Genomic DNA, 12,741 nt, shown 5'->3' on the forward strand with positions numbered 1-12,741 from the left:
CATATATTGATCAGTTTGTCCACCCATTTATCTTTTCATCTGTCCATCCATCCATCAATCTGTCCGTCTGTCCACCCTTTTAACAGTCCATCCATCCATTTAATTACCTGTTCATCCATTTATCCATCCATCCATCTATCTGTCCGTCTGTCCACCCTTTTAACAGTCCATCCATCCATTTAATTACCTATTCATCCATTTATCCATCCATCCATCTATCTGTCCGTCTGTCTATCCATCTATCTGGTGTATATAGCGTATATAATGTAAGCGTGTCATTTTCTATAATGCCCCCCCCCCTGCCAATATTAAAAATTATAATCATCTGACCGCACTCTTTCTTTTAGAGGCTTTATCACTCTTTTTAACGCTTGCTTGACCTTCTCTCTCTCTGTCTCTCTCTCTCTGTCTCTCTCTCTCGGTCTCTCTGTCTCTCTGTCTCTCTGTCTCTCTCTCTCTCTCTCTCTCTCTCTCTCTCTCTCTCTTTCTCGCTGAGCTGTCAGTCAAAATAACCAGCTTTTAAAGATTTGGCAAAAAATCAGCAGCAAAAAAATGTGTAAAAATAGTCAAGAGCTGTGAAGAGTGTTTCTTTTATTTTGGCAAATAATTTTTTCTGTATGTGTGTGTTTGTGTGTATGTGAGTGTGTGTGTGTATGTGCGTGTGTGTTTGTGTGTGTGTGTGAGTGTCAGAGAGAGATTCTTGACTCTTTTGGTGTAGAGAGGGAGGAATTACATGTGTTTGTCTGGATCAATATCTGCTTCTGTCCATCCAGACTCTCTCTCTCTCTCTCTCTCTCTCTCTCTCTCTCTCTCTCTCTCTCTCTCTCTCTCACACACACACACGCACACACGCACACACACACACACACACACACACACACGTCCTACACTAGCGGAGCTCTCTCTGCTCTGACAGCAGCTCTGATACAGCATGTCGTCGCTGTCATATCAGACCCCTGTAACTCCGTCTGCTCCGTTTCTATTCTTCATTTCTGGTTTATTTGAGCTGCAGCTGTTTTAGATTAAACTAATTTCTCAGATCAAAGAACAGAAATGCTCTAAAACTGCTGCCAATAAAATCTCTTAACATTAAAATGAAGAGGATAAAAGCTGTTCCTGGGGTGTGAGGTGTGTTTAAACCTGCATGTTTAGCTAAACAGTAAATCATTCATTCACAGCTTTCATCCGATCGTCAGATCGTCCGATACCGATCTGATCTGAGCACCCCAATGCTGAGTATCGTCCGATACCGATCTGATATGAGCACCCCAATGCTGAGTATCGTCCGATACCGATCTGATCTGAGCACCCCAATGCTGAGTATCGTCTGATACCGATCTGATCTGAGCACCCCAATGCTGAGTATCGTCCGATACCGATCTGATCTGAGCACCTCAATGCTGAGTATCGTCCGATACCGATCTGATATGAGCACCCCAATGCTGAGTATCGTCCGATACCGATCTGATCTGAGCACCCCAATGCTGAGTATCGTCCGATACCGATGTGATATGAGCACCTCAATGCTGAGTATCGTCCGATACCGATCTGATATGAGCATCTCAATGCTGAGTATCGTCCGATACCGATCTGATCTGAGTACCTCAATGCTGAGTATTGTTTAATACCGATCTGATCTGAGTACCTCAATGCTGAGTATCGCCCGATACCGATCTGATATGAGCACCCCAATGCTGAGTATCGTCCGATACCGATCTGATATGAGCATCTCAATGCTGAGTATCGTCCGATACCGATCTGATATGAGCACCCCAATGCTGAGTATCTTTACAACGGAGTAGTAAAAGGGTTTTTATGTAAATGAGCTTTCCTTTACCTGAGCCGTTAAAGACGCTGAGGTGAGTGAAGTGAGAAGTGTGTTGGGGGGGGGGGGTGAGTGAGTGTGAGTGTGCCGTCTCTCAGTGTGTGTCTGAAATTACAGAATTACACACACTCAGCTGAACTGTGATGAATGTAAATATTGCAGCTAATGGGAATTCCCCACTGAGATGATTTAGGTGGAAAACACACACTCACACATCTACACACACATCTGCACACCTTCATACACACGATAGCTTCCAGTCCATTTAAAATGTGGACCACCTGGTAGCTGTTAGAGAGAGGGTTGGAGAATCTGGTATGCTAATGTGTTTACTCCATCAGGTGGCTTAATGGTTGCTCCTCCGTGAGGCTCTGGGTGAAGTTCACACTCCGTCTGTTTGTGCAGCTGAAGGAGAAGAACCTCATAAGAGCTCCGTTCCCTTTCTCTACAAACCCGACGCGAGCAGCTCAGCTCTGCGGTGTTTAACTAGCTCTGAACCAGCCCCTTAGCTCCACTTTACACTGCACACTTTACACCGCACACCTTAAACTGCACACTTTACACTACACACTTTACACCGCACACCTTAAACTGCACACTTTACACTGCACACTTTACACGGCACACCTTAAACTGCACACTTTACACTACACACTTTAAACTGCACACTTTACACGGCACATCTTAAACTGCACACTTTACACCGCACACCTTAAACTGCACACTTTACACTGCACACTTTACACGGCACTCCGTAAACTGCACTCCGTAAACTGCACACTTTACACGGCACACCTTAAACTGCACACTTTACACTGCACACTTTACACCGCACACTTTACACTGCACACTTTACACCGCACACTTTACACTGCACACCTTACACCGCACACTTTACACCGCACACTTTACACTGCACACTTTACACTGCACACTTTACACTTTACACCGCACACTTTACACCGCACACTTTACACTGCACACCTTACACCGCACACTTTACACTGCACACTTTACACCGCACACCTTACACTGCACACTTTACACTGCGCACTTTACACCGCACACTTTACACCGCACACCTTTACTTTACACCTTAAACTTTACACTGATTTACAGAACACTGCACACTTTACAAGGATTATGTTTCTGATCGGGTTATGTATAGTATTAGGTTGTATTAGGTGAGATTTTTACTCCACTGCAGTAAATATGTATTTTGCTTTGAGCGCCCCCTCATGGTCAGCTGTACACATGCATTTCTGGACAGTGTGAGAGCTGCAGAAGCTTGATTTGAAGGTGGAGCAGCATGTGGGCGGAGGTGGTGGAGTAACACTACAGGATTTTACACTAATATGACTCTATGGGTTCTGCAGTGTTACACAGCAGTTCTGGAGAGAGGTTCTCCTCCTACAGCTCCACCACCAAACCTCCATAGTGCAGTAGCAGCAGCAGCGCTCCGGCCCGGAGTGGGAATGACGGAGACGCCCTTCTCCCTGTTCCAGTCAGTGGAGCTTCAGCATGATCCTGAAGCTGCTGATACGGGTCGTAGGGGTTCTGTGTGTCTGAGTTCTGAACTAAAACCGGGCCAATTTATAAAAAAAGATAAAGCTCAAAAAGACTAGAATAAAGTTTGTCCTGTGGGGTGTGTATGGATCAGATGTGTGTGTGTGTCTGTGTGTGTGTGTGTGTGTGTGTATGTGTGTGTGTGTGTGTGTGTGTAGAAGATGGCACTTAGTTCCCTTGGCTCTTCCCCACTGTGAGAGACAGGAACGGGTCAGAGAGTCTCTCTGTCTCTCTCTCTCTCTCGCGCTCTTTCTCCGTGAAGGCCTGTGGCCTGAAGAGCTGTCACAGCTATCCAATGAGAATCCTCCTGAGCTGGGGGTTGCCGTGGGGACGGGGGTTGCCACGGCGCCTCTCAGAGTGTGTGTCCTGTTCCTGTCACTCAGACTGAGGGCAGAGCGTCCAGCTCAAGCAGAGTCTCAGTGATACACAGCTTAAAGATATTCAGAACCAGCACAGCCCAGCGGGGGGCAGGAAGAGTGACCTCATACTCCGTGTGTCCAAAAGTATGTGGACACCGGCTCCACCAGCATTCTTACTGAAATCAATGGTATTGGCCAGGACTTTGTCCCCCTTTGCTGTCCCCCTTTCCTGTTTGGCTTGCTCTGTGAGTTCGATGCGTCTTTTAAAGATCTGTTTCCGAGCCTGGGAGCGGTCCGAGCACGATCTCTGGTCCTCCTGAAATCTGTGGTCTGGGGTTCGATCTGCTGCAGGTGTGGGAGCTATCGGCTGTGTGTGGGGATGCCTGATTGCTTCATTTTGTCACATGACTGCTTCGAGTTACCTCCTGCGTGGCTAAAAACCTTCTCCTACGAGAACGTCTCTTCGGTTGCAGGTGTTCCTCCAGAAAACTCTACAGTTATGCCTGAATACGTGCAGAAAGAGGGACCCTCAGAGTCGCGCAGCAGTGGTAAGAGCCCCTCCACCAAACACGCCAGAGCTGGTCCAGGGGTCGGACCTGTGTGTGTGGAACAAGTGTGAAATGGACTGAGGGAGGAGAGTGTAAACACGACGAACCCGAAAGCCAAACCATCCTCTACAGTCTGGGAACAAAACACAGCTGGAGAGAGAGAGAGAGAGAGAGCGAGAGAGAGAGCGTCCGGACCGCTGGCCGATACGGAGGCTTTTGCTCAGTGGTGTAAAAAAACATCACAGCACAAAGATACACTCCCACACACCATAACTCACTGTATAACCCCGAGAGAAGCTGCCGTTAAACACAGCCTTTAAAATGTGCAGCACACAATCGACTCCCATAAAGCATACGCTACATGGATAAAAGTATTGGGACACCTGTTTCTTCTGAAATCAAGGCTATTAAATATCTGATCCTGCTTCTGTTGGAGTAACTGTCTCTACTGTCCAGAGAAGAAGACTTTCTACTAGATTCTGGAGGAGGAGCATTGCTGTGAGGATTTGATTGCATTCAGCCACAAGAGCGTTAGTGAGGTCAGGATGTTGGATGATGATCACCACCCCACCTCATCATCCCCAACTCCTCCCAAAAGTACTGGATGGAGCTCCACCACCATCATTCCAGAGAACACAGTTCCTCCACTGCTCCACAGCTCCTCAATGCTGGGGGGCTTTAGACCAGTCGGTTCATGTGCATGAGAATTCACTCATTAGACGGGCTGTCTGGATACTTTTGGTAGGTCTTTGCTGTCCTCATAATCACTGTAAGCAGTTTTTAATCTGGTCACTGAGGTCACTGATGTCCACCAAAAACAGCAAGAGAATAATTAGACTCAGGTCTGTGTGGATCGATGAGAGCCTGAGCCAACATCCAGCACTATACTCCTGTACGAACAACACTGCTGCAGCTACAGTCTCCCATCAGGGGGAATACTAATAACTCTCTATATATACACTGAGGAGGCGGAGCTACAGTCTCTCATTAGGGTGAATATTAATAACTCTAAATGTAGGTATTGTAATATACACTGAGGAGGAGGAGCTACAGTCTCTCATTAGGGTGAATATTAATAACGCTCTAAATGTAGGTATTGTGATATACACTGAGGAGGCGGAGCTACAGTCTCTCATTAGGGTGAATATTAATAACGCTCTAAATGTAGGTATTGTGATATACACTGAGGAGGAGGAGCTACAGTCTCTCATTAGGGTGAATATTAATAACGCTCTAAATGTAGGTATTGTGATATACACTGAGGAGGCGGAGCTACAGTCTCTCATTAGGGTGAATATTAATAACGCTCTAAATGTAGGTATTGTGATATACACTGAGGAGGAGGAGCTACAGTCTCTCATTAGGGTGAATATTAATAACGCTCTAAATGTAGGTATTGTGATATACACTGAGGAGGCGGAGCTACAGTCTCTCATTAGGGTGAATATTAATAACGCTCTAAATGTAGGTATTGTGATATACACTGAGGAGGCGGAGCTACAGTCTCTCATTAGGGTGAATATTAATAACGCTCTAAATGTAGGTATTGTGATATACACTGAGGAGGAGCTACAGTCTCTCATTAGGGTGAATATTAATAACGCTCTAAATGTAGGTATTGTGATATACACTGAGGAGGCGGAGCTACAGTCTCTCATTAGGGTGAATATTAATAACTCTAAATGTAGGTATTGTGATATACACTGAGGAGGAGCTACAGTCTCTCATTAGGGTGAATATTAATAACGCTCTAAATGTAGGTATTGTGATATACACTGAGGAGGCGGAGCTACAGTCTCTCATTAGGGTGAATATTAATAACGCTCTAAATGTAGGTATTGTGATATACACTGAGGTACTCAGGTGGTGTGTGTGTGAGGTGTGTGTGTGTGTGTGTGTGTCTATGTGCTTGTCTATGTGTTTTCTGTTTGTTTAAGCAGTGTTTGTGCTGTTTAAATACTGAAGCAAACGGGAGTGTTTACACACACACACACACACACACAGATTTGTTTGTTTTGGTGGAAGGTTGTGTCGCCCTTTACACCAAAAACCGGGAACCTCACACCCTAAACAAATACAACAGATTTGTGGACAAACATTGCTAATCCACCCTGTGTGTGTGTGTGTGTGTGTGTGTGTGTTTGTGGAGACGCTGGATTGATTTGGAGTGTAAACTCTCTCATGCTGGTCCCAGGTTAATTAAATGCCAATTGGATTGGCCTGCAGACCTGAATGCCACACACTCTGACCACACACACACACACACACACACACACACACACACATGCTAATATGTGACCTTTCTCTCTCTATGGCTGCTCTTCATCACTCCAGAGCTCGCCATCATGTGAAGTGTGTCCCAAAAGTCCAAATCTCAGCGTCCAGCATCTGTGTGTGGGAGTCATAGAGAGTGGGCCGCTGGGTTCTTGGTAACACTGGTGTGTGTGTGTGTGTGTGTGTGTACTGTATACATCACTGTGCTAAAGTCCCCTTCCTTTATTTAATGTGCAGTCTGAACAGTGGTCAGGTGTCAGAGGTTCATTATTCACAGACTGGAGAGAAGATCTTCCTCCTGAATCTGGAAGGAAAGTAAATAAACTGGACAAACAGTTCAAATACAGAGAAAACAGGAACCATAACAGCCCCCTGTAAAGCCCACGCAGACCACCAGCACCACCGCCAGAACAGTGCTAAACCCTGAAAGTCTGAAAGTCTGAACCATCAAATAATTGATGAAATAATATTTTTTGAAAACTGGAGTGTATTTTTGACCATCTGACCAATTACATAATAAATAAATAAATAAATAAATAAATAACACTCTAGGACTTTTATTTTGTATCATTTATTAAATCTGTCATTAAGTTCTCAGCAGTTTTATTAAACAAATTAAAACAACCTTAACTCCTAAAACTCTGAGTTGGCTTTAAAGTTTAAAGTCACTTGATGAATTGAATTGAAATCTGTATGTATTTTTTTGGTGTGTGCATCATACAGAAAATCCACCAGGGGGCAGAAAACATGGCTCTGATTTCATTTTGTGTTGTATTGAATTGTTATTCATATTTTTAAAATAAATAAATAAATAAATAATAATAGAATATAATGAATTAATTGATTGATTTATTTGTATCAAATATAATACATCTGACTTTAATGGGTTCAATTTCTGTAGAATTCAGTGGTTGAGATGTGAACAGATTTTGTACTCTAAGCATAAAGGGGTTCTGTGCAGTACTGGAACATATCTAGTACCTGTTTTCTGGTCATTTGAATACATTACTGTTTATTTACTGAACTGACCAATCTGCAGAAAAAGAAAACACAAAGGACCAGAAGGTGATCCGGGTGAGAACAGCGCCACGCCGCCCCAAATCTGTTCAGGTCCCACTCAGCACTGTTCCCTGTAACAGCCAATCAGAACCCGTATGTTAATGACCAGCTGTAACGATTCACACTGTTCAGGATAGACGTGCAGGCACAGAATTAAACTGAGCTATGAGGGCCGGCAAGTCAGTCAACAGGCCAATGGTCAAAAACTAGACAGTCCAACGAGGCCGCTCAGAAACGACCCACCAAAAAGCAGAGCCTTCCCAGCCTGCTGATTGTCCTGGAGTGAAAGCAGGTGAGCAAGGTGGGCGTGGCCAGTCCCTAGAACTGTGGAGAGTGACTGCCTTGGACAGGTGAACAGCTGGCTTGAGCTGACTGGATCAGAACCACAGATTCTACTAAGTGCCGCTGGTAAAACACAGGAACGGGTAAACAACCGAAAACTATAACCATGATCCTCAGTGAAGTGATCCTCAGTGAAAGCACGCTGACTTTCTGAAGAGGAGGAGGACTCGCCATGAAGAGGAAGAGAAAGAGGACTCACCCTGAAGAGGAAGAGGACTCACCCTGAAGAGAAAGAGGACTCGCCATGAAGAGGAAGAGGACTCGCCCTGAAGAGGAGGAGGACTCGCCATGAAGAGGAAGAGGACTCGCCCTGAAGAGGAGGAGGACTCGCCCTGAAGAGGAGGAGGACTCGCCCTGAAGAGGAAGAGGACTCGCCATGAAGAGGAAGAGGACTCGCCCTGAAGAGGAGGAGGACTCGCCATGAAGAGGAAGAGGACTCGCCCTGAAGAGGAGGAGGACTCGCCCTGAAGAGGAGGAGGACTCGCCCTGAAGAGGAAGAGGACTCGCCCTGAAGAGGAGGAGGACTCGCCATGAAGAGGAAGAGGACTCACCCTGAAGAGGAAGAGGACTCGCCATGAAGAGGAAGAGGACTCGCCCTGAAGAGGAAGAGGACTCGCCATGAAGAGGAAGAGGACTCGCCATTATCGCTGTTATGGTGTGCACAAGGCAGTAGGTGTTTCTGATAAAGTGGCCACAGAGTGTAGCTACAATGTAGTAGGTGTTTCTGATAAAGTGGCCACCGAGTGTAGCTGCAAGGTTGTGGGTGTTTCTGATAAAGTGGCCTCTTTATCTTGTTCTAATGTTTTGTCCTGAGGAAAACACACACACACATACACACACACACACAAAGCCATGTGTGTTACACAATAGCAGTAAACTTATGTAAGTGAGGGGCAGCAGCTGTGCTGGGTTGGAGGGGAAATGAGGCCAGTTCACCCAGATGTTCCATCAGGAGCTTTATTTAAGTCACAGCCGGTTTATTTATAAAGCTCATTTCACTCACAGGCGTAATTCTGAGAGTTCTGCGTTCTCCGAGCCCAGAACCAGAGCTTCTCATAATGGATGAGATATCAGTACAGTGATGAAACCGCTGTATCCTGCGCTCCACTCGCTCCACCCGCTCCACTCGCTGCTCCATCAGTCACGGTGGTTAAAGCCTGTGCTGCTTCCCCAGTGAACCAGTGTGCTCCTCTTCAGCTGGATCACCTGAACACAGAACCACACCTCAACCACAACAACCTTCTCGTTATGGTGTTGCTAAGTGGTAACTAGATGGGTGCTACAGTGTTGCTAGGATGTTGTTATGGTGTTCCTTAGTGGTTGTTATGGTGTTGCTAGGTGGTTGCTGGGCAGGTGGTTGTATTTTAATAACTGTTCAGTGTAAAAGAGTAGACTGAGTCAGGAATGTTGGTGATTGGTGTATTTAGATCATTTATTTAAATGTGTGTAAATATGTAAATATAAGTGTGGGTGTAATGTTGACCTTGCTCAGACCTAAAGGTCAGATGTGTGGATCAGATCTTCCTCTGAAGCTGAGGTTCAGATGAGTCTCAGGTAGGTCTGATCTGCTGATCTGAGCAGCTTCAGTCCTCACTGTCCACACAGCAGGATGGAGGGACGCACCACCCAAATACAGACACATTCTGAAATTCACATTGAAATCTCAAACATCTGGAATAAAGGATGCTGGATTTAATAAGTAATAATAATAATAATAATAATAATAATAGCCTTAGAATAAAATCAAAGGAATTTTAGAAGCAGTTTTATTATATATTAATATTGATCTCTCTCTCTCTCTCTCTCTCTCTACTGTTTAAAGGTCATGTTCTTTACTGTAACCCATTTCCATCAGCTGTGTGTTTAATGTGCACATGCACACACACACACACACACACACACACACACACACACACAAACACACGCCTGAGTCGAGAGCCATAAATCTGATAAGAACAGCCAGCTGAGTGTGTGTGTGTGTGTGTGTTGCAGACGTGTGCATATTTGCATATAAGTGTATACAGGTGTGTATACAGTGTACATGTATCTGCTTGTGTGTGTGTGTGTGTGTGTGTGTGTGTGTGTGTGTGTGTGCGTGCTGGTGTAAAACACTGACGCCTTCAGGTTCTGTCTGTTTCAAAGTTCTGTAGATAACTCTGTTCTCAGCTAGCTGTGAGTTAATGTGTGTGTGTGTGTGTGTGTGTGTGTGTGTCATTATAGTTTAGGTCAGACATTAGTAAAATGGCGGTTTTATAAATCAGTGAGAGAAAAGTGAGGTGAGGTGACCAGTCTGACCGTCGTTCTTTATATTGTATCAGAAATTCCTGAAGACTGGATCAATAATCAAAATGATAACAATACATTCCTTACATTCAGTTCAAAGTTAAGAAGTTCCACTGCTGTTCTGGAGATAGGAGGTTCTAGCATATATATCTGTCTGTATGTGCCGCTTTATCTCGTATGTTTTCAGCACAGATGGATTATTATATTTATCATTTATATTTAATAAGAACATAAACCATAACAGTGCTGCGACACATCACAGCAACCCGTCTGCCCGAGCACGGCCTGAATTATTCAGCACAACATTCAGGGATACTTTGTTTTACTCATCTGTAAAGGTGTGTGTGTGTGTGTGTGTGTGTGTGTGTGTATGTGTGTGTGTGTGTGTGTGTGATATCCTGGATGTTGTGTTTGAGTTGGTAATTGCAGCTTTATTGTCGGTTCAAACAGCTGAGAGTGTGTTTTTAATGTGTAAGTCCAAAGTGGTCTAGACTCCATCACTCTCTTACAGAGAGAGAGAGAGAGAGAAAGAGAGAGAGAGGGAGAGAGAGAGACAGAGAGAGAGAGAGGGAGAAAGAGAGAGAGAGGGAGAGAGAGAGACAGAGAGAGAGGGAGAGAGAGAGAGAGAGAGAGTGAGAGACAGAGAGAGAGAGAGAGAGAGAGAGAGAGAGAGAGGGAGGAAGGGAGAGAGAGAGAGAGAAAGAGAGAGAGAGAGAGAGGGAGAGCAAGAGAGAGAGAGAGAGAGGGAGAGCAAGAGAGAGAGAGAGAGAGAGAGAGGGAGGAAGGGAGAGAGAGAGAGAAAGAGAGAGAGAGAGAGGGAGAGCGAGAGAGAGAGAGGGAGAGAGTGAGGGGGGGTGTAATGAAGAGAATAAAACTAAAGAAGAAAAACAGAGCTGTTGCTTTGTGTGTGTGTGTGTGTATGTTCCAAGGTCAGTCTGTGTTTGTGTATGTTTGTGTGTGTGTGTGTTTGTGTGTGTGTGTACTTTAATAAAGCCTGCAGTGTGGCGTCAGTGTGATAAATGGAGACGTCAGTGTTGGGGAGACTAGGGGAGGGGCAGGGGGCATCAGTACACACACACACACACACACACACACACACACACATGTATACAGTATACACATAGCAACCTAAACAGTGCAGAGCCTGTGTATCACACACATCAGGCGCTCCTGTGAAAATTATAAACCCCGCCCCTAAACACGCCCACAAAGCAGTTTAGGAGCTGCTCCACCCGGCTCATGTTTGTTAATTGGCTGTAAAGTAATCAATACACCCAGTCTCAGATCACTGTCACTATCCATAAGTATCCATAACCACGACTCGCAGCTTTACAGATCAAACAGCGTGTAAATATTATCTTTACAGTACGTAAAGTGTGCAGATGTAGCCTTAAAGTACAACAGTGTGAATTAGAGACACATAAAACTCTATAACCTAAAATAAATATATATATAACCTAAATATGAACTTGTTAGTTTTATCCATTTATAATAATCTTAAGAGCCACTGTTCTGCTGGAGCCCATTAAACTGTACAGGACTGTAATAATGAATAAAAACTCTAAACTAAACAACAAACACAGGAATCGTTTCACAGTTAAAACATCTGCAGAATATTAGCCTTTGATCTGTGATGTATAAGAAAGTGTATAATATGTTTATTGTTTTATATTAAACTAGAAAATGTTCACAAATATTATCTTTACAGTCTAGAAAAGTGGGACCTGAGTGTAGTTTTACAACCTGCGACAGGAGCTTCAGTCGTGTCGACGTCGTCGTTTCATTATTCCTGTAAAAACTGTAGGAATGAAGTTTACTAAATTAATTCAAATAAGTTTTACAGTTATACAGTTACAGAAATACAATTGTTCATTTGAAATGTGAGTACAGACTGTGTGTAGAAGTTAGATACTGTAGTGATAAAGGGTGTAGAGTTTACAGCATGAACAGAATTGAAGTGTAAGTGTGTGACTGTCCCAGGAAAAGCCCTGAAGAAAGCAGTAGGGCGCCCCTTGTGGTCTAGTGCTGCACTCAGGTGTGTGTGCATTTACTGAGCTGTGTGTTTTCTCCTTTCTCAGAGCACAGTATGGTGAAGGCATTAACTTTGTGACGGTGAAGCCCAGCACCCCGGCACTGTGGGAAATCAAACAGGAGGTGGCTCCAGGCTCCGCCTCCCTCTCCATGTTCTGCCAGAGGAAGTCCAGCTTGGCCAATGAAAGGTCAGTCCTGCATCATGTCTTGTTTACTTTGCTCTGACAAGCTAGCACTGTCGCTAGCACTGTCGCTATTACTGATAGATACTGAGTTTAATTTCATAGCTGATGAAGAAAACATCACCATCATCATTACTATTGAAGTCTTTTAATATATATACATACACCCCGATCAGCCATAACATTAACACCACTGACCGACCAAGAACTGTGATGTTCTAGACCACTGGGTCACAACATGTCCAGAACATCAGGCAGGTCTTGTAGGGTGA

At 44.5% G+C, this 12,741-nt stretch overlaps 1 protein-coding gene across 1 annotated transcript in view; it reads left to right on the forward strand.

The window, feature by feature from the left end:
* Positions 1–12,470, forward strand: part of LOC140542345 (transmembrane protein 132D) — a 53,133-nt gene extending 40,663 nt beyond the window's left edge. The window contains exon 4 of the mRNA XM_072665296.1: positions 12,335–12,470. The gene's annotated coding sequence lies outside the window, so the exon portion shown is untranslated. The remainder of the gene's footprint in view (positions 1–12,334) is intronic.
* The last annotated feature ends 271 nt before the right edge of the window (positions 12,471–12,741 follow it).

The sequence above is a fragment of the Salminus brasiliensis genome, chromosome 20 (genome assembly GCF_030463535.1).
Source record: "Salminus brasiliensis chromosome 20, fSalBra1.hap2, whole genome shotgun sequence".
NCBI classification, from domain to species: Eukaryota; Metazoa; Chordata; class Actinopteri; order Characiformes; family Bryconidae; genus Salminus; species Salminus brasiliensis.